The 26,423-nt window shown below is 40.1% G+C and overlaps 1 protein-coding gene across 5 annotated transcripts in view; it reads left to right on the top strand.

Annotated features, from left to right (window-relative positions):
* Positions 1–268: 268 nt before the first annotated feature.
* The window catches only part of plch1 (phospholipase C, eta 1), a 229,928-nt gene continuing 203,773 nt past the window's right edge, over positions 269–26,423 (top strand). For 4 of the 5 annotated variants that reach the window (XM_061973117.1, XM_061973114.1, XM_061973119.1 and 1 more), the window contains exon 1: positions 269–447. The gene's annotated coding sequence lies outside the window, so the exon portion shown is untranslated. Of the gene's footprint in view, positions 452–26,423 lie in introns of all 5 variants that reach the window. The other variant, XM_061973115.1, reaches the window with a different exon arrangement.

Raw genomic sequence — 26,423 nt, 5'->3', positions numbered from 1 at the left:
TAAAAAAAACAAAAACAAGAGGTTTAATAATCCAACCCTAGATTAATTAGGATTTTTTCCCCCAAATAGGTACAATCTCATTATTAATAACTGTAGAGTGATATTGAAAAATGTGATTGTTATTACCATTTATGCGGATTTGCTGAAAGCAATACCTCCACTCTGACTCCACTCCATGTTTTTCAGGTCACCACTGGCCCCACACCAGGAGCAGTGTTTGAATAAGGCACCATGCTTGAAGTTGTGCTGCCCACACCACTAAGCTCTACTGGGGGACACTTTCACATGTGAGACCAAACCGGTGGGACCACCGCTGACTTTACACATGTACGTCTATTTGTGCCTCATACGGATGGATACTCTTGACCTGAAGAATCAGCACTTTGCTGAAAGTGTCAGGACTTTGTGAGGGGAGCTGTCAGCCTTCAAGACCCAAAAGAGGAAGAAGTAAGTAAGCTTTGGTTAAAACATTGCATGATGTTGTACCTTGTGTGTTTTTAAGGGCACTGTAAACAATAATCAATCATGTTTACAAGAAGAAAATACATTTAAATACAATAAGGCTTATTGTTCCAGTGCTGTAACAGGATAATTATGCTTTTTCTCCACTCTTGAAACAGTGTGTCACTTAAAACTGCAAGTATACTTCCGAGCCGTGTACCTTTCACGTGTGGTTCTTCCTTACCATTGTGCCTGAACTGCAGAGATTTGATGCAGGAGGGCGGCGTAACAAAGGCCTTTATTGCACTCAGCCGGTAGCCGTCCCACAGAAGAAGAGATGGGGTGCACTCCCCCCCCAGCCAAGAGAGAGTCCTTGGGGAATTTTTTTTTTTTTTTTTTTTTTCAAATTTGATTTGAGTGTCTGCCTGTAGTTGGACAGGCATGAAAGACAAAGTGTTCAAAGAGACAGAAGGCCAGTTTTAAAGCTGAAACACAAAAGCTTGTTACTAGGTGAGGCTTCAACGGAAACCGATACAAACCTCCAGTCCGATAGTTAACTGACTTGTTTTGGGAGCCACATTTCCAGGAAGCTAAGGACCTCAGTCTTATTTTGTATATTCAGGAAAACCAGCGTCCTCTGAAGTACAAACCCCGTTTCCATATGAGTTGGGAAAATGTGTTAGATGTAAATATAAATGGAATACAATGATTTGCAAATCCTTTTCAACCCTTTTCAATTGAATGCACTACAAAGACAAGATATTTGATGTTCAAACTCATAAACTTTTTTTTTTTTTTTTTTGCAAATAATAATTAACTTAGAATTTCATGGCTGCAACACATGCCAAAGTAGTTGGGAAAGGGCATGTTCACCACTGTGTTGCATGGCCTTTCCCTTTAACAACACTCAGTAAACGTTTGGGAACTGAGGAGACACATTTTTTAAGCTTCTGAGGTGGAATTCTTTCCCATTCTTGCTTGAAGTACAGCTTAAGTTGTTCAACAGTCCGGGGGTCTCCGTTTTGGTATTTTAGGCTTCATAATGCGCCACACATTTTCATTGGGAGACAGGTCTGGACTACAGGCAGGCCAGTCTAGTACCCGCACTCTTTTACTATGAAACCAAATTGATGTAACACGTGGCTTGGCATTGTCTTGCTGAAATAAGCAGGGGCGTCCATGGTAACGTTGCTTGGATGGCAACATATGTTGCTCCAAAACCTGTATGTACCTTTCAGCATTAATAGCGCCTTCACAGATGTGTAAGTTACCCATGTCTTGGGCACTAATACACCCCCATACCATCACAGATGCTGGCTTTTCAACTTTGCGCCTATAACGGATGGTTCTTTTCCTCTTTGGTCCGGAGGACACGACGTCCACAGTTTCCAAAAACAATTTGAAATGTGGACTCGTCAGACCACAGAACACTTTTCCACTTTGTATCAGTCCATCTTAGATGAGCTCAGGCCCAGCGAAGCCGACGGCATTTCTGGGTGTTGTTGATAAACAGTTTTCGCCTTGCATAGGAGAGTTTTAACTTGCACTTACAGATGTAGCAACCAACTGTGGTTACTGACAGTGGGTTTCTGAAGTGTTCCTGAGCCCATGTGGTGATATCCTTTACACACTGATGTCGCTTGTTGTTGCAGTACAGCCTGAGGGATCGAAGGTCACGGGCTTAGCTGCTTACGTGCAGTGATTTCTCCAGATTCTCTGAACCCTTTGATGATATTACGGACCGTATATGGTGAAATCCCTAAATTCCTTGCAATAGCTGGTTGAGAAAAGTTTTTCTTAAACTTTTCAACAATTTGCTCACGTATATGTTGACAAAGTGGTGACCCTCGCCCTATCCTTGTGAAAGACTGAGCATTTCATGGAATCTACTTTTATACCCAATCATGGCACCCACCTGTTCCCAATTTGCCTGTTCACCTGTGGGATGTTCCAAATAAGTGTTTGATGAGCATTCCTCAACTTTATCAGTATTCATTGCCACCTTTCTCAACTTCTTTGTCAGGTGTTGCTGACATCAAATTCTAAAGTTAATGATTATTTGCAAAGAAAAATATGTTTATCAGTTTGAACATCAAATATATTGTCTTTGTAGCATATTCAACTGAATATGGGTTGAAAATTATTTGCAAATCATTGTATTCGTTTATATTTACATCTAACACAATTTCCCAACTCATATGGAAACAGGGTTTGTAGACATTTGATGTTGGTCTATTGTGTCAGAGTTACAGGAGCACTCTTGCTGTTTTAAGGACATTCTGCTCTCGCAAGTTTTCTGAACTGAACTCGTGAGCCACTAGTTCAGGGGTCGGCAACCCAAAATGTTAAAAGAGCCATATTAGACCAAAAATACAAGAAAAAAATCTGTCTGGAGCCGCAAAAAAATTAAAAGTCTTATAATGTGCCTCACAATATGAAGGTCCTGAGTAGTCCTGGGTTCAATCCTGGGCCTGGGATCTTTCTGTGTGGAGTTTGCATGTTCTCCCCGTGACTGCGTGGGTTCCCTCCGGGTACTCCGGCTTCCTCCCACAGCCAAAAACATGCACCTGGATTGGCAAAACTACATTGGCTCTAGTGCAGGGGTAGGGAACCTATGGCTCTAGAGCCCGTTGTGGCTCTTTTGATGTCTGCATCTGGCTCTCAGATAAATCTTAGCTGACATTGCTAAGTAATGAATAATTCCGCTGGTAATCAGTGTTAAAAATAACGTTCAGAATATAAAACATTCTCATGCATTTTAATCCATCAATCCGTTTTCTTCCGCACCTGTTCATTAATGGTAAGAAGTATTTTATTTATTATTGGTTAACTTCAGAATAACAATGTTATTAAAAAGAATAAGAGACTTATTATACTCTAAAAATGTTGGTCTTACTTAAAAATGCACACATTTAGTTGTATTCAGTGTTAAAAAAATACTATATGGCTCTCACGGAAATACATTTTAAAGTATTTGGCTTTCATGCTCTCTCAGCCAAAAAGGTTCCCGACCCCTGCCCTAGTGTGTGAATGTGAGTGTGAATGTTGTCTGTCTATCTGTGTTGGCCCTGTGATGAGGTGGCGACTTGTCCAGGATGTTCCGCCCGAATGCAGCTGAGATAGGCTCCAGCACCCCCCGCGACCCCAAAAGGGACATGCGGTAGAAAATGGATGGATGGATAATGAAGGCAACACATGATGTAAGTCAGTGTTTTTCAACCTTTTCTGAGCCAAAGCACATTTTTTTCATTGAAAAAATTCAGAGGCACACCACCAGCAGAAAACACAAAAAAATTAAACTCAGCAGCCGATATTGACGATAAAAAGTCGTTCTCACAATTGTTGTATATGAATTCAAACCATAACCAAGCATGCATCACTATAGCTCTTGTCTCAAAGTAGGTGTGCTGTCACCACCTGTCACATCACACATTTGGTATTTTCCTGTAGCAGTTTCATGTCTTCCTTGAATGCTATTCCCCACACCTGCTTTGTTTTCGCAATCAAGACTATTTAAGTTGTGTGGACGCTGTCCTTCTTTGTGGGGATATAGTTGAATGTCATGTCATGTACGGATGTACTTTGTGGACGCCGTCTGCTCCACACGCTGTAAGTCTTTGCTGTCGTCCAGCATTCTGTTTTTATTTTGCAGCCAGTTCAGTTATAGTTTCATTTTGCATAGCCATCCCTCAGCTTCAATGCCTTTTCTTAGCGGCACTCGCTTTTTGTTTATTTTTGGTTTAAGCGTTAGATACCTTTTTACCTGCACTCTGCCTCCCACTGTCGTCTGCATATTGTGATCACAACAAACATTTACAAAGCAATTAGCTACCTGCTGCCACCTACTGATATGGAAGAGTATTACATGGTTACGCTGCCGAGCTCTAGACAGTACAGACACTTAACGGTACATTTGCGGATTATAATTACTGGTTTGCAAAAAAATATTTTTAACCCAATTAGGTAAAATTACATAATCTCCCACGGCACACCAGACTGTATCTCACGGCACAACAGTGGTTGAAAAACACTGATGTAAGTGTAGCTACAATAGCCGCCTATCAAAATGACTTTGCGTCTCAGGCTGACGCAAATGTTCGCTAAAGAAATGTTGACATTTTAATATTTATTTTAAACATTTTTACAAAATTTCAAGACAGAGATTTCTCAGAGGGTGAGATTACTCTTGGAAATGACTGGCTTAGAATTGTCAAAGGTATAGATTAGGGATGTCCGATAATATCGGACTGCCGATATTATCGGCCGATAAATGCTTTAAAATGTAATATCAGAAATTATCCGTATCGGTTTCAAAATTATCTGTATCTGTTTCAAAAAGTAAAATTGATGACTTTTTAAAACGCCGCTGTGTACACGGACGTAGGGAGAAGTACAGAGCGCCAATAAACCTTAAAGGCACTGCCTTTGCGTGCCGGCCCAATCACATAATAGCTACGGCTTTTCACACACACAAGTGAATGCCAGGCATACTTGGTCAACAGCCATACAGGTCCCACAGAGGGTGGCCGTATAAACAACTTTAACACTGTTACAAATATGCGCCACACTGTGAACCCACACCAAACAAGAATGACCAACACATTTCGGGAGAACATCCGCACCGTAACGCAACATAAACACAACAGAACAAATACCCAGAACCCCTTGCAGCACTAACTCTTCCGGGACGCTATAATATACACCCCCCGCTACCACCAAACCCCGTCCCCCCAACCCTGCCCACCTCAACCTCCTTTTGCTCTCTCAGGGAGAGCATGTCTCAAAATCCAAGCTGCTGTTTTGAGGCATGTTAAAAAAAATAATGCACTTTGTGACTTCAATAATAAATATGGCAGTGCCATGTTGGCATTTTTTTCCATAACTTGAGTTGATTTATTTTGGAAAACCTTGTAACATTGTTTAATGCATCCAGCGGGGCATCACAACAAAATTAGGCATAATAATGTGTTAATTCCACGACTGTATATATCGGTATCGGTTGATATCGAAATCGGTAATTAAGAGTTGGACAATATCGCAATATCGGATATCGGCAAAAAAGCCATTATCGGACATCTCTAGTATAGATGTGTGTGTCCAAGTTAAAGGAAACGTCTTTTTCTAATGGATTTATTACAATATTTGGAAGCCGGGTAACGTTTGCTGTGGTCTGGAACAACATGGCACACAAACAACTATGATGAATGTAGCCAATATTGTATACAGATAATGTGCCATGAGACATGCAAATATGAATTAAATACACAGAGGACATAAGCAAAGAAAATTAAATCAGCTCAAATATACCAACAAACGAGGCATAACGATGCAATATGTACATAGAGCTAGCCTAAATAGCTTGTTAGCATTGTCAGTACTTGTCATGCTACTTGTCATGCTACTTATGACCAAATACGTCTGATTAGCACTACACACAAGTCAATAACATCAAGAAAGCTTACTTTTGTGCATTCACGCACAGCATAAAAATTTTGGTGGACAAAATGAGTCAAAGAAGGAGTGGAAGATTTTATATGTAAACAAACTGTTGCGTCACAGTCCACACTATGGTGGGTTCAAGAACCGGCAAAATTAGTAGGACAAATAGGCTCCAGCGCCCCCCGCGACCCCGAAGGGAATATGCGGTAGAAAATGGATGGATGGAAACAATATTCACCAAATGCTCTCATCAGTGAAGCATACACACAAACATATACAATTGGGAAGGTTTGTGTCATGTTTGTCTTCAAACAAAAAACATACTAAAATAAAAAATATATTTTTACCCCATCTTTTTCCATTTTCAATCCTTTTTTAAGAATGCTCAAGGGAGCCACTAGGGCGGCACTGAAGGGCCGCTGGTTGCTGACCCCCGCACTCGTCTAATAGCCCAACTAATGAAAACGAGAGGACCTAAAATGAAACGTTGAGGAAGACTACGAGTATAACTAAAGACGTTTAGCAAATGACTACTGACTGCATCTGAAGCAAACAAGTTACAGCAACACCTTGGTTACATAAATCTCATTCTGAAAGAAAAAAAAGTGTAACTTCCAAAAGGGAGAGGACTTAAATGGTTGCCTCAAGGAACACCTCAGTTATGTGTGTGTTCTTTGTTGGTTGAAATGTCAATGCAAGATTCTGCCAGTGTGTGTTACAGTGGTCCAAATTTCTCCATACAACAGGTGCACTCTAGTGTTTCTAGGAATTCTCTGCAAAAATGTTTGTCTCCCAATTTTTGAACTGAACTCGGGGGCCGGTATTGTGTCATTCCCGGACCACCAGTTGAAAAGTCCTGCTCCAGTTCAATGTATTCCTCTCTCTTTTTGACATTAAATGTCACAATACTAAGTCATAGAACAGGACTGGGCAATTATTTTGACTCGGGAGGGCCAAATTTAGAGAAAAGAATGTGTCTGGGGGCCGGTATATCTATTTTTAGGAACACTAATACAAAACCTCACAATAATGTCTGATTGAATGCTAAAAACATTATGACAGACCGCCTTAAAAAAACGGAACGGAATTAAAAATTTTTTTTTACTGAATGAGACACCCAGAGTGTAAATATAGAATGTAGGATTTACAATATTACATATAAACGATAAAACACTGAATATTGACAACATATGAACCTCACACCCCCTCTCGATCGCCATATTTTACAATCAAGCGAAACGCAACAAAAATGAACCAAACAGCGAAATATAAACGCGAAGGGTAAAAAAAAACCCCACCTACAATCTGATGTATGTGAATTGTGAAGTGAATTATATTTATATAGCGCTTTTTCTCAAGTGACTCAAAGCGCTTTACATAGTGAAACCCAATATCTAAGTTACATTTAAACCAGTGTGGGTGGCACTGGGAGCAGGTGGGTAAAGTGTCTTGCCCAAGGACACAACGGCAGTGACTAGAATGGCGGAAGCGGGGATCGAACCTGCAACCCTCAAGTTGCTGGCACGGCCGCTGTACCAACCGAGCTATACACTAAGCTTTAGAACTTTGTTGTAAAAATCTCCTTCCACGTCTGTCCCTGACACCCGCATTTCAGGCTGGCCGCTCTGGAAACACTCTGTGGAAACGCTCCCCACCCACACTGCTTGGTGCCTGGTCTGAAATGCTGTGACTTACAATACCATAGTAACTAATTAGATTACCATAGTAACTAATTAGATTACCATAGTAACTAGTATATCATGCAAAAGCGCAGATTCCAACCATTGAAATACTTTGTATAGTTCAAGACTTACGGTCATTAGAAAACATCACTGCACATCATAATGGCAGCTACAGTTTCCATCTTAAAGATCTAAAAAAATTATTTGGGAATGTCCGACAGGCCACATTGAAAAGCTTAACGGGCCTTAATTTGCCCATATACGTCATAGACCATAGTCATGCACTGGAGAGACTTTATGTGCACATATCATGTGCGAGTGTGGTGGAATGCTTCGCTGTAAAGTGACTCCCTTGTTATTATGTGACTGAACAATTGTGAGCAGTGTATCAGTTTGTCGGTGTAGAGTTGTAGGAAGGGAAACATGACCCACTGTGGGCGCTCTGATCCCTGGTGAATAATTTAAGCTCTCTGGTGGGATTGGGGTGAACAAGTTGGTATAATATGAGCCAAAGTGAGTATGAATGGAGTATGCATGCATGCACGCGTGCGTGTACCTACTTGTTGCTAGAGATAAATGCGTTAAAATGTAATATCGGAAATTATCGGTATCGTTTTTTTTTTTATTATCAGTATCGTTTTTTTTTTTTTTAATCAACATAAAAAACACAAGATACACTTACAATTAGTGCACCAACCCAAAAAACCTTCCTCCCCCATTTACACTCATTCACACTCATTCACACAAAAGGGTTGTTTCTTTCTGTTATTAATATTCTGGTTCCTACATTATATATCAATATATATCAATACAGTCTGCAGGGATACAGTCCGTAAGCACACATGATTGGTCCACTAATAGTACTAACCTTTAACAGTTAATTTTACTAATTTCATTAATTACTAGTTTCTATGTAACTGTTTTTACATTGTTTTACTTTCTTTTTTATTCAAGAAAATGTTTTTAATTTATTTATCTTATTTTATTTTCTGAATTTTTTTCAAAAGTACCTTATCTTCACCATACATAGTTGTCCAAATTAGGCATAATAATGTGTTCATTCCACGACTGTATATATCGGTTGATATCGGTATCGGTTGATATCAGTATCGGTAATTAAAGAGTTGGACAATATCGGAATATCGGATATCGGCAAAAAGCCATTATCGGACATCCCTACTTCTTGCGTGTTGTTTGCTGTGTAATGTTGCCTCCTTCTACTTGATAGCAAGTTAATTTTAGTGCGGTGCTGGTTGTTGCTTTCGTTAGTAAAAAGATATTTCCTGCTTCTAACGCTTCCGTTGACATTACCATATCAAAAGTAGCATGCCACGTTACGTCAAACCATACTTGCCAACCTTGAGACCTCCGAATTCGGGAGATGGGGGATAGCGGGGGGTGTATATATTTTCAAGTATTTCTTATATATATATATATATATATATATATATATATATATATATATAAGTAATCCGTTCATGAATGAGTATATCCGTTCGTCCACCGTGTTCAATGGAGAAGTCTGATCTACAAAATGTGCAGGCAGCATACCCCTTCCCCTTCGAGCTGTCCTGGATGAACTGAAATTTTTTTTTCCAATCATTTTGGAACTTGCAAGCGTACTTCTTCTTCTTACTCGTCGTCGCCATGTCTCTTCTTCGTTCTTCTGCTTCGTCTCTGTTATGTCTTTGGACATTACTACTTGCCGTAGTTTTGTAGCAATGCATGATGGGAATCCAGATGTTGTGTGTCAGTGTATTAACGTGCCGGCTGGAATAAACACACGCTGAGAAATAGCCCGTGCCTGCCTACTTTATGGGTTATAGATAAACCTATGGATAACGGAGACATATATAACAGTCTCCTTTTCAGGTGAGAGAGGACGCTAAAGGCAGTGCCTTTAAGGCACGCCCCCAATATTGTTGTCCGGGTGGAAATCGGGAGAAATTCGGGAGAATGGTTGCCCCGGGAGATTTTCGGGAGGGGCACTGAAATTCGGGTGTCTCCCGGGAAAATCGGGAGGGTTGGCAAATATGCATCAGACACATCGGTAACGGCGTTGTAACGTACATGAATTTAATTAATTAGATTGCACCTTACGGTATCATATAACGCCGTTATTTGGAACACTGCTCAGAGGATCCTCCAAGCATAATTGTTATGGCCGTCGCCCGGCCACTAAAACACGGCCACAACCTGGAAATACTTTGTCACATCCTGGATAATTCCTCTAAGTTAGAACTGGGCTTCCATGTGCTGAAACCAAAGGCATGTGTTGTTCTGCGAGAACTTGGTCAACAGTCGCAGCTACGATCATTAGGTGTGTTATTAGCATTACATCTTGTCGGCATTACGTGTACTGCATTGTCATCTCACATAGCTCACTCCAAATATGTGCTGTTGATGTCGAAGAGGAAGTGCATCTTCAATCAACCACTTTTATTTCCACTTTGCCCGGACATCGGCCGATAGCAGTCTTGTTAGCCTCGAGTGTTCTCCGAGTCCGATGCGACGTCCTGTTGTTTTCTTTTAAACGTCGAAGGCCCACCAATGTGGAGATATGTTATTGATAGAGATGTCCGATGATATTGGCCTGGCGATATTATCGGCCGATAAATGCGTTAAAATGTAATATCGGAAATTATTGGTATCGTTTTTTTTATGATCAGTATCGTTTAAAAAAAAAATTTTTTATTTTTTATTTTTTATTAAATCAACATAAAAACACAAGATACACTTACAATTAGTGCACCAACCCAAAAAAACCCTCCCCCGCCCCATTTACACTCATTCACACTCATTCACACAAAAAGGTTGTTTCTTTCTGTTATTAATATCCTGGTTCCTACATTATATATCAATATATATCAATACAGTCTGCAGGGATACAGTCCGTAAGCACACATGATTGTGCGTGCTGCTGGTCCACTAATAGTACTAACCTTTAACAGTTAATTTTACTAATTTTCATTAATTACTAGTTTCAATGTAACTGTTTTTATATTGTTTTACTTTCTTTTTTATTCAAGAAAATGTTTTTAATTTATTTATCTTATTTTATTTTGTGAATTTTTTTAAAAAGTACCTAATCTTCACCATACCTGGTTGTCCAAATTAGGCATAATAATGTGTTAATTCCACGACTGTATATATCGGTTGATATTGGTATCGGTTGATATCGGTATCGGTAATTAAACATTTGGACAATATCGGAATATCGGATGTCGGCAAAAAGCCATTATCGGACATCCCTAGTTATTGATGAGGCAGGCGTTGAAAATGAAGTTCCATTAAAAAAGTTGTTTTGTCAAAAGTTGTTTAACCTAAGGTTGTTGCGGTGGAGACAGCACCGATTTTCCGCCTGTTGCTATTAACACCCTCAACTCGGAAAGGGAAGACTCATTTGGTGACTATCTTTATCGATCGCCATAACTTAATGATAGAAAATAGGACAAATACTGCATTGTAATAAAATAATAATACAAATAAACATACAGTATTTTTCGGACTACAAGGCACACTTAAAATCCTTTAATTTTCTCAAAACTTGACAGTGCGCCTAATAACCGGCCCTAATGTACGGAATAATTTTGGTTGTGCTTACCGACCTCAAAGCTATTTTATTTGGTACATGGTGAAATTATAAATGTGACCAGTAGATGGCAAACACACATTAGAGATACGTGTAGACTACAATATGACTCGAGTAAACAACACCAAAATTTCATATGTTCCATTGAAAAGATTACACACGTCGTTCAAAAATCGATCAAAATGTTTTAGTACGACTTTGGTAAGCTATGAAGCCGCACCGCTTGATGGATTTTACTGTGCTTCAACATAGGAGTATTATTATGGTGTGTGTATAAGGTAAGACATTTTATCTGCCGTTTTGTTTCGCAATATTATGCAAAAGCAACTTTTCTTACCTTCTGGTACCTGCTGATCTGTATTTAGGATCTGCATAAGCCCTGAAAATTTGCGCGAGTCCGCCTTTTTAGTCCGTGTCCACACCGTAGTCGATAAGCTTCTTCTTATTCCCTACCCTCTTGTTATGATACATTCATCCTCCGCTGTTGCCATTTCTAATATAAAGTAGTGTTAAGTTCTTACTTATATCTGTCAGTAAACTCGCCATGAAAGCGATAAAACATACAGGTGTAGTGAGTTAACATTATTCAACCAAGGAACTTTAGCTATTAAGAGAGTTCCAGTTGGACTGTTTTTCACGAGACACATTTTCGGCGTTATTGCACTAGTGAGCCACGGATGAGGAGATGCTGCTCCGTTATTGATTGAAGTCTGAATGTCATTAAAACAGTTCATCTTTTGACACTTCTTCCACTCCCGTCCTTGCACGCTACACCGCTACAACAAATATGACGGGGAGAAGACGCTGCCGAAGGTGAGCCACATAAATAAGACCCGCCCACAAAATGGTGCATACGGAAGCAACTGTCAGAAAGCGACTTGAAGATGATCTGTAAAACATCATCTATGCAACATTTTGACCATAAAAACACCATTACATGTTATGTAGACCACAAGGAAGTGTTTTACATTTAGAAATAAAAATAATAATATGACCCCCTTAATGCGCTCTAAAATCCGGTGCGCCTTTTTTATGAAAATAGACCTGAATATACCCACTCATCGGCAGTGTGCCTTATAATCCGGTGCGTCCTATGGTCCGGAAAACCCGGTTTTCGAGTTCAACACTTAATTTTGGCCAAAATATGTAAAATATACTATAAAAATATATTTATTTATATATTATTATTTATGTATTTGTATCTACAAAGTAGTGAAGCCGCAATATTTTAAGCGTGACGGGCAAGGGATAACTGTTGAGTCCCAGCTAGGCACGGTCTTTCCTCGCTACATCACGCTTCACTACATTGTGGATTAACCTTTTTTTTAATTTTTTTTTTATTTTTTTTATTGGCATTTTCAAACAGACAGAAAAAACTACAAGTCAAAACAGTACAATTTTAAAGGCAGTAAATGATTCACACCCTTTCCCTTAAAACCCAAACCACCCACCCACCCTCCCACCCCACTCAGGTCCCACTAACGAGGGACAAATGGCGCAATTGTGTAACAAGTAAGACGACAAAGACAGACACATTCTCTCACACACACACACACACACACACACACACATACGCGGCCAGAGACAGACAAATATATATATATAAAAAAAAATATATATATATAATAATAAAATAAAATAAAAATTAATAATAATAATATATAATAAAATAAAAAATAGAATAAAATAATACTAATAAATAAAAGGAAGATTATTCCTCATCTGCGTCTGGGCATAGGTCAAGAGAGTTGACATACAGCAAAAAAGGGCTCCATGAGCTTTCAAATGCTTGAACCGAGCCCTTTAGCGAAAACCTAAGTTTTTCCAGTTTTAGATTGTAGAGAACCTCTCTAATTCACCTTTTTTTTTTTAACTTAAAAAAAAACATATTTTACTTGTTTTGAAGCCTAAATTAAGTGTTAAATACGTTTTATTTTTGTCTTATATGTACAAAACCAGTGACGTTGGCACGTTGAATAAATCGTAAATAAAAACAGAATACAATGATTCGCAAAACTTTTTCAACGTATATTCAATTGAATAGACTGCAAAGACAAGATATTTAATGTTCCAACTGAGAAACTAAAGTTTTTTTTGCAAATAATCATTCAATTAGAATTTAATGGCAGCAACACATTGCAAAAAAGGTTTTCCTCTTTGGTCCGGAGGACTCGGCGTCCACAGTTTCCAAAAACAATTTGAAATGTGGACTCGTCAGACCACAGAACACTTTTCCACTTTACATCAGTCCATCTTAGATGAGCGCAGGCCCAGCGAAGCCGGCGGCGTTTCTGGGTGTTGTTGATAAATGGCTTTGGCTTTTCATAGTAGAGTTTTAACTTGCACTTACAGATGTAGCGACAAACAGTGGTTTTCTGAAATGTTCCTGAGCCCATGTGGTGATATCACTTACACACTAATTTTGCTTGTTGATGCAGTACTGCTTGAGGGGTCCAAGGTCCGTAATATCATCGCTTACGTGCAGTGATTTCTCCAGATTCTTTGAACCTTTTGATGATATTACAGACCGTAGATGGTGAAATCCCTAGCTTCTTAGCTTGATAGCTAACATACAAACCCCAAAACCGGTGAAGTTGGCACATTGTGTAAATGGTAAATAAAAACAGAATACAATGATTTGCAAATCCTAGACCAATAGACTGCAAATACAAGATATTTAACGTTCAAACGGGAAAACTTTGTTAATTTTTTTCAAATATTAGCTCATTTAAAATTTGATGCCTACAAACATGTTTCAAAAAAGCTGGCACAAGTGGCAAAAAAGACTGACAAAGTTGAGGAATGCTCATCAAACACTTATTTGGGACATCCCACAGGTGAACAGGCTCATTGGGAACAGGTGGGTGCCATGATTGGGTATAAAAGCAGCTTCCATGAAATGCTCAGTCATTCACAAACAAGGATGGGGCGATGGTCACCACTTTGTGAACAAATGCGTAAGCAAATTGTTGAACAGTTTAAGAACAACATTCCTCAACGAGCTATTGCAAGGAATTTAGGGATTTCACCATCTACAGTCCGTAGTATCATCAAAAGGTTCAGAGAATCTGGAGAAATCACTGCTGGTAACATTGAATGACCTTGGATCCCTCAGGCGGTACTGCATCAAAAACCGACATCAGGGTTTAAAGGATATCACCACATGGGCTCAGGAACACTTCAGAAAACCACTGTCAGTAACTACAGTTGGTCGCTACATCTGTAAGTGCAAGTTAAAACTGTACTATGCAAAGCGTAAGCCATTTATCAACAACACCCAGAAACGCCGCCGGCTTTGCTGCGCCCGAGCTCATCAAAGATGTTCTGTGGTCTGACGAGTCCACATTTCAAATTGTTTTTGGAAACCGTGGAGGTCGTGTCCTCCGGACCAAAGAGGAAAAGAACCATTATCGGCTGTTATAGGCGCAAAGTTCAAAAGCCAGCATCTGTGATGGTATGGGGGTGTATTAGTGCCCAAGGCATGGGTAACTTACACATCTTAAAGGCACCATTCATGCTGAAAGGTACATACAGTTTTTGGAGCAACATATGTTGCCATCCAAGCAACGTTATCATGGACGCCCCTGCTTATTTCAGCAAGACAATGCCAAGCCACATTCTGCACGTGTTACAACAGCGTGGCTTCATAGTAAAAGAGTGCGGGCACTAGACTAGCGTGCCTGTAGTCCAGACCTTTCTCCCATTGAAAATGTGTGGCGCATTATGAAGCCTAAAATACCACAACGAAGACCCCGGACTGTTGAACAACTTAAGCTGTACATCAAGCAAGAATGGGGAAGAATTCCACCTGAAAAGCTACAAAAATTGGTCTCCTCAGTTCCTAAACGTTTACTTAGTGTTGTTAAAAGGAAAGGCCATGTAACACAGTGGCAAAAATGTCCCTGTGCCAACTTTTTTGCAATGTGTTGCTGCCATTAAAGTCTAAGATAATGAAAAAAGGATTTGCCAATCATTGTATTCTGTTTTTATTTACGGATTACACAAGGTGCCAACTTCACTGGTTTTGGGTTTTGTACAGACACACATGATTTCAACATGATTAATGATGCAGCGCTATCACCTTTGCTGTTTATATTGACCCATATTGTGTTTCAATTGCAGATTTTGTGCTGCACAAAGACTTAAATGAGTATATAGGCTAATTTGTTGCCATCTGCTTTCTTTATTCTTGTTTGTGAACCTGACACTTGCTACACTGTGGTGGAATTTTGTGGTGTCATGTTCTGCAATTCTATTTTTGTTTCTTTACGATGTGCAAACATGACAAACTATAAACGACCGTTGTGTCCTAATTGAAGTGTGGAACTTTGGACGAGAACAATCAAACATTAGCTTGACTTCAAATTGACTATATTTGGGCAGTACTTCCTTGCGACTCGAATTTCGGACTTGCTTAGGCTCCTCCCACTTCTGCGGACACAGCAGGAGTGAAAGTTGAGGGTGATTCAGTTTCAGATAGATCTGAGAGTTTGACTCGTGACCTTACACACCCCTCATTTCCCCTGTAAATTAAGACAAGACCACCACCACACACCGCATGTGTGTGCACATTTTAAAAAATGGCATTATTTAGTCATTATTCCTAAAAGACATTTGATGTTTCTTGCATTTTTTGGCAATTAAATTCAAACAAAAAAGAGACATAATGCTTTTCTTTTTGTGATTTTATGACTGCAAAGTTCCTGAATGTTGAAAAAACCTCCCTGTAACACGACTCTGACCCATCAGTAACCCCAATTCTTCCAGGTTTGCTCTGTCTTCTTATCAGGTCAAAGTGCTCCTGGATGTAAACTCAGGCCTATCCCTTTTAATTATTTTCTCAGCCTCATGCAGCATCTCAGTATTTAGAAAAGGATGCTCAAAAGTGGTTCTGAAAAATCTGACGTAGACAGTATCGTACGAAAACCGAGGCCACGTTTCCCATTAAAAAAAAGAACACAAGTCTGATCGAGTCTCCTCCAGGAATTCGCAATTTTGCGATCGTGCCAATTCACGCAAATTTAACCAATCCTCACGAATTACGTGCAGTCGTACAACTTTGTCGAATCCTCGCAACGTCCCGGCACTTTTGGCCCAATCAGCGTAATTTTCACCAATCTAATTTGTATATAAATTATATATATGTTGTACAAAACCCAAAACCGGTGAAGGTGGCATGGCGTAAATAAAAACAGAATACACTGATTTGCAAATCCTTTTCAACTTATATTCAATTTAAAGACAAGATATTTAATGTTCGAAGTGAGAAACTATTTTTTTGTTGTTGCAAATAATCATTAACTTAGACTGTAATGGCAGCAACACATTGCAAAAAAGTTGTCACAGAGGCATTTTTACCACTGTGTTACATAGCCTTTACTTTTAACAACACTCAGTAAACATTTGGGAACTGAGGAGACCAATTTTTGAAGCTTTTCAGGTGGAATTATTTCCCATTCTTGCTTGATGTACAGCTTAAGTTGTTCAACAGTCCGTTGTGGTATTTTAGGCTTCATAATGCGCCATGCATTTTCATAGGGAGACAGGTCTGGACTACAGGCAGGCCAGTCTAGTACCCGCACTCTTTTACTACGAAGCCACACTGTTGTAACACATGCAGAATGTGGCTTGGCATTGTTTTGCTGAAATAAGCAGGGGCGTCCATGAAAAAGACGTTGCTTGGATGGCAACATATGTCGCTCCAAAACCTGTATGTATTAATGGTGCCTTCACAGATGTGTAAGTTACCCATGTCTTGGGCACTAATACACCCCCATATCATCCTAGATGCTGGCTTTTGAACTTTGCGCCTATAACAATCCAAATGGTTATTTTCCTCCGGAGGACACAACGTCCACAGTTTCCAAAAGCAATTTGAAATGTGGACTCATCAGACCACAGAACACTTTCCACTTTGCATCAGTTCATCTTGGATGAGCTCGGGCCCAGCGAAGCCGGCGGCGTTTCTGGGTGTTGTTGATAAATGGCTTTTGTTTTGCATAGTAGAGTTTTAACTTGCACTTACAGATGTAGCGACAAAATGTAGAATCTGACAGCGGTTTTCTGAAGTGTTCCTGAGCCCATGTGGTGATATCCTTTACACACCGATGTTGATTTTTAATGCAGTACCGCCTGAGGGATCGAAGGTTCGTAATATCATCCCTCTCGTGCAGTGACTTCTCCAGAATCTTTGAACCTTTTGATGATATTACGGACCGTAGATGGTGAAATCCCTAAATTCCTTGCAATAGCTCGTTGAGAAATGTTGTTCTTAAACTGTAGTACAATTTGCTCACGCATTTGTTCACAAATTGGTGACCCTCTCAATAGTAAGCTATTTATTGGTGAATCAGAGACAATAAGAAATTATCATCACACTTCAACATATGTGTCATATGTTGCCACTCTGCTAGGTCAGCATTGCAAATGAAAATCTGTTTTTAATTGCTTTGCCGTGGATAAGTACAGGTTAAATAAATATATAAAAGCATGCGGTAGAAAATGGATGGATGGATGGATGTAAACTAGTAAGTGCCGGTGTGCTAAATGTTTGTATTATATACAATATATACAAACTGCAAAACAGTATTTTTTTCACTGTGTGAAATGTTCCCCCTGTCTTAAAGTAGCAAAGTTAGTGTCCAATACTGATGTTGTTCTCAGTGGACCAGGAAGTAGCTTGCTAGGTAACGTACAAACACCATAACCGGTGAAGTTGGCACGTTGTGTAAAAGGTAAATAAAAACAGAATACAATAATTTGCTAATCCTTTTCAACCTATATTCAAATGAATAGACTGCAAAGACAAGATACTTAACGTTCGAACTGGAAAACTTTTGTTATTTTTTGCAAGTATTAGCTCATTTGGACTTTGATGCAACATGTTTAAAAAAAGATGGCACAAGTGGCAAAAAAGACTGACAAAGTTGAGGAATGCTCATCAAACACTTACTTGGAACATCCCATAGGTGAACAGGCTAAGTGGGAACAGGTGGGTGCCATGATTGGGTATAAAAACAGCTTCCATGAAATGCTCAGTCATTCACAAACAAGGATGGGGCGAGGGTCACCACTTTGTGAACAAATGCATGAGCAAATTGTCCAACAGTTTAAGAACAACATTTCTCAACGAGCTATTGCAAGGAATTTAGGGATTTCACCATCTACGGTCCGTAATATCATCAAAAGGTTCAGAGAATCTGGAGAAATCACTAAGCGGCAATGCCCGTGATCTTTGTGTAAAGGATATCACCACATGGGCTCAGGAACACTTCAGAAAACCACTGTCAGTAACTACAGTTGGTCGCTACATCATTGAGAACAGGTGGGTGCCATGATTGGGTATAAAACCAGCTTCCATGAAATGCTCAGTCATTCACAAACAAGGATGGGGCGAGGACCACCACTTTGTGAACAAATGCAAAATTGGATACTATTAAATAGAGATGTCCGATAATGGCTTTTTTGCCGATATCCGATATTCCGATATTGTCCAACTCTTAATTACCGATTCCAATATCAACCGATGCCGATATATACAGTCGTGAAATTAACACATTATTATGCCTAATTTTGTTGTGATGCCCCGCTGGATGCATTAAACAATGTAACAAGGTTTTCCAAAATAAACCAACTCAAGTTATGGAAAAAAATGCCAACATGGCACTGTCATATTTATTATTGAAGTCACAAAGTGCATTCTTTTTTTTTAACATGCCTCAAAACAGCAGCTTAGAATTTGGGACATGCTCTCCCTGAGAGAGCATGAGGAGGTTGAGGTGGGAGGGGTTGGGGGTGCGCGGGGTGTATATTGTAGCGTCCCAGAAGAGTTAGTGCTGCAAGGGGTTCTGGGTATTCTTTTTGTTGTGTTTATGTTGTGTTACGGTGCGGATGTTCTCCCGAAATGTGTTTGTCATTCTTGTTTGGTGTGGGTTCACAGTGTGGCGCATATTTGTAACAGTGTTAAAGTTGTTTATACGGCCACCCTCAGTGTGACCTGTATGGCTTTTGACCAAGTATGCATGGCATTCACTTGTGTGTGTGAAAAGCCTTAAATATTATGTGATTGGGCCGGCACGCAAAGGCAGTGCCTTTAAGGCATGCCCCCAATATTGTTGTCTGGGTGGAAATCGGGAGAAATTTCGGTAGAATGGTTGCCCTGGGAGATTTTCGGGAGGGGCACTGAAATTCGGTAGTCTCCCGGGAAAATCGGGAGGGTTGGCAAGTATGACTGGGAGACGCAACTGCTCTGTACTTCTCCCTACGTCCGTGTACCACTCCGTACAGCGGCGTTTTAAAAAGTCATAAATTTTACTTTTTGAAACCGATACCGATAATTTCCGATGTTACATTTTAAAGCATTTATCGGCTGATAATATCGGCAGTCCGATATTATCGGAAATTTCTACTATTAAAGTTTAAAAGGCATGCAATTTCAAGCAGTACATATATTTTTTCTGTCAAAATGAAAGAAATCAATTACATTTAGTGAGAAAATATGGACACATATCATTTCCAGGCGTTTGCGGGCCAGACAAAAATGATGTCGTGTGCCAGATCCGGCCCCCGGGCCTTGAGTTTGACACCTGTGGTTAGTAGTGCGCTATGAAGTTTGCACGCATTTTTATATCGCAAGCTTTTCATAGATCAGGCCCTTCGTCTTTCTAAGAAAGTGACAAAGTGAATCATGTTAAGTTTTACGGCGCAGTGCCATTTATTTGACCTCCGGTTTTCCACTGAAACTGCCCACACTCACTAGGTCGGTCTGTTTAGCCTCCAGCACATACAGACTGTTTGTTCTCTCTTCTGATAAGTGCTTAACAAGCAATTACAGGTCACTCATTGACTCTGCACAACAGCAGGGCTGTCTCAGTAAGTATATGTCTCTTCCAATTGACTTGTGGCGGAGGAGAAGGGCGATAGAAGCCTAACCTTGTGTGTGCTGAGACATCTTCTTACGTTTCTTCTTGCTCAACATGACTATTAACACTTCTGGTACCTGGTCAGCTGCGGTTCCATGCATGCTAAACTGTTACTATTAGAGATGTCCGATAATGGCTTTTTTGCCGATAACCGATATTCCGATATTGTCCATTGCTTAATTACCGATTCCGATATCAACCGATACCAATATATACAGTCGTGGAATTAACACATTATTATGCCTAATTTTGTTGTGATGCCCCAAGGTTTTCCAAAATAACTCAACTCAAGTTATGGAAAAAAATGTCAACATGGCACTGCCATATTTATTATTGAAGTCACAAAGTGCATTATTTTTTTTTAACATGCCTCAAAAAAAGCAGCCTGGAATTTGGGACATGCTCTCCCTGAGATAATTCTGATACCCACTACAACTATGGGAAATACTATACTTTGACTTTCACAAAGTGCATTTTTTTTTTTTTAAACATGCCTCAAAACAACAGCTACAAAACAAAAAACAATGAAGGCACACAGCTTCAGTCCAGAGTATACTAGAGCATACTTTCCAACCTTGAGACCTCCAAATTTGGGATAAAGGGAAGGGGGGTGAGGGACGGCGGGGTTGAGGTGGGCGGGGTTGGAGGGGCGGGGTTTGGTGGTAGCGGGGGTGTATATTGTAGCGTCCCGGAAGAGTTAGTGCTGCAAGGGGTTCTGGGTATTTGTTCTGTTGTGTTTATGTTGTGTTACGGTGCGGATGTTCTCCCGAAATGTGTTTGTCATTCTTGTTTGGTGTGGGTTCACAGTGTTCTGCATATTTGTAACAGTGTTAAAGTTGTTTATAAGGCCACCCTCAGTGTGACCTGTATGGCTGTTGACCAAGTATGCTATGCATTCACTTGTGTGTGTGTAAAAGCCGCATATATTATGTGAATGGGCCGGCACGCTGTTTGTATGGAGGAAAAGCGGACGTGGCGACAGGTTGTAGAGGACGCTAAAGGCAGTGCCTTTAAGGCACGCCCCCAATAATGTTGGCCGGGTGGAAATCGGGAGAAATTCGAGAGAATTGTTGCCCCGGGAGATTTTCGGGAGGGGCACTGAAATTCGTGAGTCTCCCGGGAAAATCAGGAGGTTGAAACCGATACCGATAATTTCTGATATTACATTTTAAAGCATGTATCGGCATCTGTAGTTACTATACTCTATGTAAAAATGGTTTGAGAAGTCGAGTGACATCTATGCCGATCTCTTCTTGGCAGGATTTTAATGATCAGTCCAACACTAGTATGGAAACAGGAGATCAAAACATTCGTTACATTGTACTTTTCCCCGTTGTCGATCATGGAAAATTGTAAAAAAAAACTAGCTGTTTGTTCAACGCCTAAAAGCTGTGCTGGACAATGAATTGACAACCCATGACTTTATGCTCTTTGGCTAGCATTACTCAAATACCCTATTTTTCGGACCATATTGCGCACCGGATTATAAGGCGCACTGCCGATGAGCGGGTCTATTCAGGTCTTTTTTAATACAAAAGGTGCACCATTTTATAAGGCGCATTAAAGGGGTCATATTATGAATTTGTTTACATACCTTGTGGTCTATATAACATGTAATGGTGGTTCTTGGTCAAAATGTTGCATAGATGATGTTTTACAGATCATCTTCAAGTCAATTTCTGACTGTCGCTTCAGGATGCGCCGGTTTGTCTTATTTACGTGGCTCACCTTCGACAGCGTCTTTTCTCCGTCATCTTTGTTGTAGCGGTGTAGCGTGCAAGGACAGGTGTGGAAGAAGTGTCAAAAGATGGAGCTAACTGTTTTAATGACATTCACACTTTACTTCAATCAATAACGGAGCAGCATCTCCTCATCCGTGGCTCACTAGTGCAAAAACAACGCCGGAAATGTGTCCCGTGAAAAACCGTCCTCTAATAACTAAAGTTCCTTGGGTGAATAATGTAAACTCACTACACCGGTAGTTTTTAGCGCTTCTACAGCGAGTCAACTGACAGATATAAGGAAGAACTTTACACTACTTCATACTAGAAATGGCAACAGCGGAGGATGAATGTCCCATGACAAGAAGATAGAGAGAAAGAAGAAGCTTATTGACTACGGCAGTGTTTTTCAACCACTGTGCTGCAGCACACTAGTGTGCCGTGAAATACAGTCTGGTTTGGGTTAAAAATATTTTTTGCAAACCAGTAATTATAGTCTGCAAATTATGTGTTGTTGTTGAGTGTCGGTGCTGTCTAGAGCTCGGCAGAGTAACCGTGTAATACTCTTCCATATCAGTAGGTGGCAGCCGGTAGCTAATTGCTTTGTAGATGTCGGAAACAGCGGGAGTCAGTGTGCAGGTAAAAAGGTGTCTAATGCTTAAACCAAAAATAAATAAAAAGTGAGTGCCCCTAATAAAAGGCATTGAAGCTTAGGGAAGGATATGCAGAACGAAACTAAAACTAAACTGGTTACAAAGTAAACAAAAACAGAATGCTGGACGACAGCAAAGACTTACGTGGAGCAAAGACGGCGTCCACAATGTACATCCGAACATGACATGACAATCAACAATGTCCCCACAAAGAAGGATAAAAACAACTGAAATATTCTTGATTGCTAAAACAAAGTAGATGCGGGAAATGTCGCTCAAAAGAAGACATTTGAAACTGCTACAGGAAGATATCAAAAAAAGAGAAAAAGCCACCAAAATAGGAGCGCAAGACAAGAACTAAAACACTACAAACAGGAAAACAGCAAAAAACTCAAAATAAGTCACGGCATGATGTGACAGGTCGTGACAGTGCACCTACTTTGAGACAAGAGCTATATTGATGCGTGCTTGGTTATGGTTTAAAGTCATATCCAACAATTGCGACAACGACTTTTTACTGTCAACTGAGTTTCATTTTTTAATTTTTTAATTGCATCTGCTGGTGTTGTGCCTCCGGATTTATTCAATGCAAAAAATGTGCCTTGGCTCAAAGAAGGTTGACAAACACTGGACTACGGTGTCGCCACGGACTACAAAGGTGGACACGCGCAAATTTTCAGGACTTACGCAGATCCCAAATTTAGATCAGCAGGTACCAGAAGGTAAGAAAATTATCTTTTGCATAATATCGTGAAACAAAACACCAGATAATATGTCTTACCTTATACACACACCATAATAATACTCCTATGTTGAAGCACAGTACAATCCATCAAGTGGTGCGGCTTCATAACTTACCAAAGTCGTACTAAAACATTTTGATAGCTTTTTGAGCGCCGTGTGTAATGTTCTATATTTTCAATGGAACATATAACATTTTTGTGTTGTTTACTTGAGTCATATTGCAGTCTACACGTATCTCTTATGTTCGACTGCCATCTGCTGGTCACACTTATCATTACACCATGTACCAAATAAAATAGCTTAGCGGTCGGTAAGCACAACCAAAATTATTCAGTACATTAGGTTATAAGGCGCACTGTGGAGTTTTGAGAAAATGAAAGGATTGTGTGTGTGAATACGGTAATATATTTTCAACTCCATTAGACATCATCTGAAGAACACACACACTATATGTGGCTTTCACTCTGACTGACTATTATCTGTTGGTCTCGGGACATTGATGTGTATTTTTGTATGTCTAATTCCTTGAAAAGAATACAGTTTAGAACATCCATCCATCCATTTTCTACCGCTTATTCCCTTTTGGGGTCGCGGGGGGCGCTGGAGCCTATCTCAGCTACAATCGGGCAGAAGGCGGCGTACACCCTGGACAAGTCGCCACCTCATCGCAGGGCCAACACAGATAGACAGACAACATTCACACTCACATCCACACACTAGGGCCAATTTAGTGTTGCCAATCAACTTATCCCCAGGTGCATGTCTTTGGAGGTGGGAGGAAGCCGGAGTACCCGGAGGGAACCCACGCAGTCACGGGGAGAACATGCAAACTCCACACAGAAAGAGCCCGAGCCCGGGATTGAACCCAAGACTACTCAGGACCTTCGTATTGTGAGGCAGATGCACTAACCCCTCTGCCACCGTGAAGCCCAGTTTAGAACAGACCTGGGCAAATTAAGGCCCGTTGAGCTTTTCAACAGACCTGGGCAAATTAAGGCCCGTTGAGCTTTTCAATCTGGCCCGCCGGACATTCCCAAATAATTTTTTTAGATCTTTAAAGTTAAAGTACCAATGATTGTCACACACACACTAGGTGTGGCGAAACTATTCTCTGCATTTGAACCATCACCCTTGATCACCCCCTGGGAGGTGAGGGGAGCAGTGGGCAGCAGCGGTGGCCGCGCCCGGGAATCATTTTTGGTGATTTAACCCCCAATTCCAACCCTTGATGCTGAGTGCCAAGCAGGGAGGTAATGGGTCCCATTTTTATAGTCTTTGGTATGACTCGGCCGGGGTTTGAACTCACAACCTACCGATCTCAGGGCGGACACTCTAACCACTAGGCCACTGAGTAGGTAAGATGGAAACTGTAGCTGCCATTATAATGTGCAGTGATGTTTTTAAAATAACGTAAGTCTTGAACTATACAAAGTACTTCTATGGTTGGAATCTGCGCTTTTGCATGATATACTAGTTACTATGGTAATCTAATTAGTTACTATGGTAATACACTGAATTACTATGGTAATCTAAGTAGTTACTATGGTAATCTAAGCAGCTCAGACGAGGCACCAAGCAGTGTGGGTGGGGAGCGTTTCCACAGAGTGTTTCCAGAGCGGCCAGCCTGAAATGCGGGTGTCAGGGACAGACGTGGAAGGAGATTTTTTACAATAAACTTCTAAAGCTTAGTGATGTATCAGATATATCAGATTGTAGGCGGGTTTTTTAGTTTTTTCGCGTTCATATTTTGCTGTTTGTTGCATTTTTGTCGCGTTTCGCTTGATTGTAAAATGTGACGTTCATATGTTGTCAATATTCAGTGTTTTATCGTTCATAGTTAATATTGTAAATCCCACATTCTTTATTTTCATGTACATTCTGGGTGTGTCATTCAGTAAAACAATGTAATATTCCATTCTGTTTTTTTAAGGCGATCTGTCATGACGTTTTTAGCATTTAGTCCATACTTGCCAACCTTGAGACCTCCAATTTCGGGAGGTGGGGGGTGGGGGGTGGGTGCGGGGGGCGTGGTTGGGGCGGGGGCGTGGTTGGGGGCGTGGTTAAGAGGGGAGGAGTATATTTACAGCTAGAATTCACCAAGTCAAGTATTTCAAATATATATATATATATATATATATATATATATATATATATATATATATATATATATATATATATATATATATATATATATCCCCACGACCCCGAAGGTAATAAGCGGTAGAAAATGGATGGATGGATGGATATATATATATATATATATATATATATATATATATATATATATATATATAAGAAATAATTGACTTTCAGTGAATTCTAGCTATATATATATATATATATATATATATATATATATATATATATATATATATATATATATATATATATATATATATATATAAATAAAAGAAATACTTGAATTTCAGTGTTCATTTATTTACACATACACACACACATAACACTCATCTACTCATTGTTGAGTTAAGGGTTGAATTGTCCATCCTTGTTCTATTCTCTGTTACTATCTTTCTAACCATGCTGAACACCCTCTCTGATTATGCATTGCTGTGTGGCACGCACAAAAGTGCTTTCATCAAATGCACTAGATGGCAGTATTGTCCTGTTTAAGAGTGTCACAACATTGCTGTTTACGGCAGACGGACTGCTTTACTGTAGACGTTCTTTATATTGTGGGAAAGCGGATTCATGGAGCTGGAGGGGGCGTGGCCTCCAGCTCCGCCTGAATTTCGGGAGATTTTCGGGAGAAAATTTGTCCCGGGAGGTTTTCGGGAGAGGCGCTAAATTTCGGGAGTCTCCCGGAAAATCCGGGAGGGTTGGCAAGTATGATTTAGTCAGACATTATTGTGAGGTTTTATATGAGTGTTCTTAAAAATCAGATATACCGGCCCCCAGACAAATGTTTTCTCTAAATTTGGCCCCCCCGAGTCAAAATAATTGCCCAGGCCTGGTTTAGAATGTGTAACCCCAAGTGACCGCAAGCGGTCTTCACAAATGGTATAAAGGTCAAATTATTGAAAAACCGGAAGTATATAGCCTCAGATATTCTAATTTATAATACAGATTTTATTTAGCTCCTCATCCATGAAAAAATCCCCTCATCAATAGCCGTTGGCTCGCCCCTACCCTCGAGAACACTTGTGAAAGTGAACAATTCTTCATCTTTTGCAGACGCTAGCTTGTGGAGGTGCCCCGCTCGTGGTGCTTAC

The sequence above is a fragment of the Nerophis lumbriciformis genome, linkage group LG17 (genome assembly GCF_033978685.3).
Source record: "Nerophis lumbriciformis linkage group LG17, RoL_Nlum_v2.1, whole genome shotgun sequence".
In the NCBI taxonomy this organism is placed as follows: domain Eukaryota; kingdom Metazoa; phylum Chordata; class Actinopteri; order Syngnathiformes; family Syngnathidae; genus Nerophis; species Nerophis lumbriciformis.
This window is presented reverse-complemented; position numbering and strand designations above follow the sequence as displayed.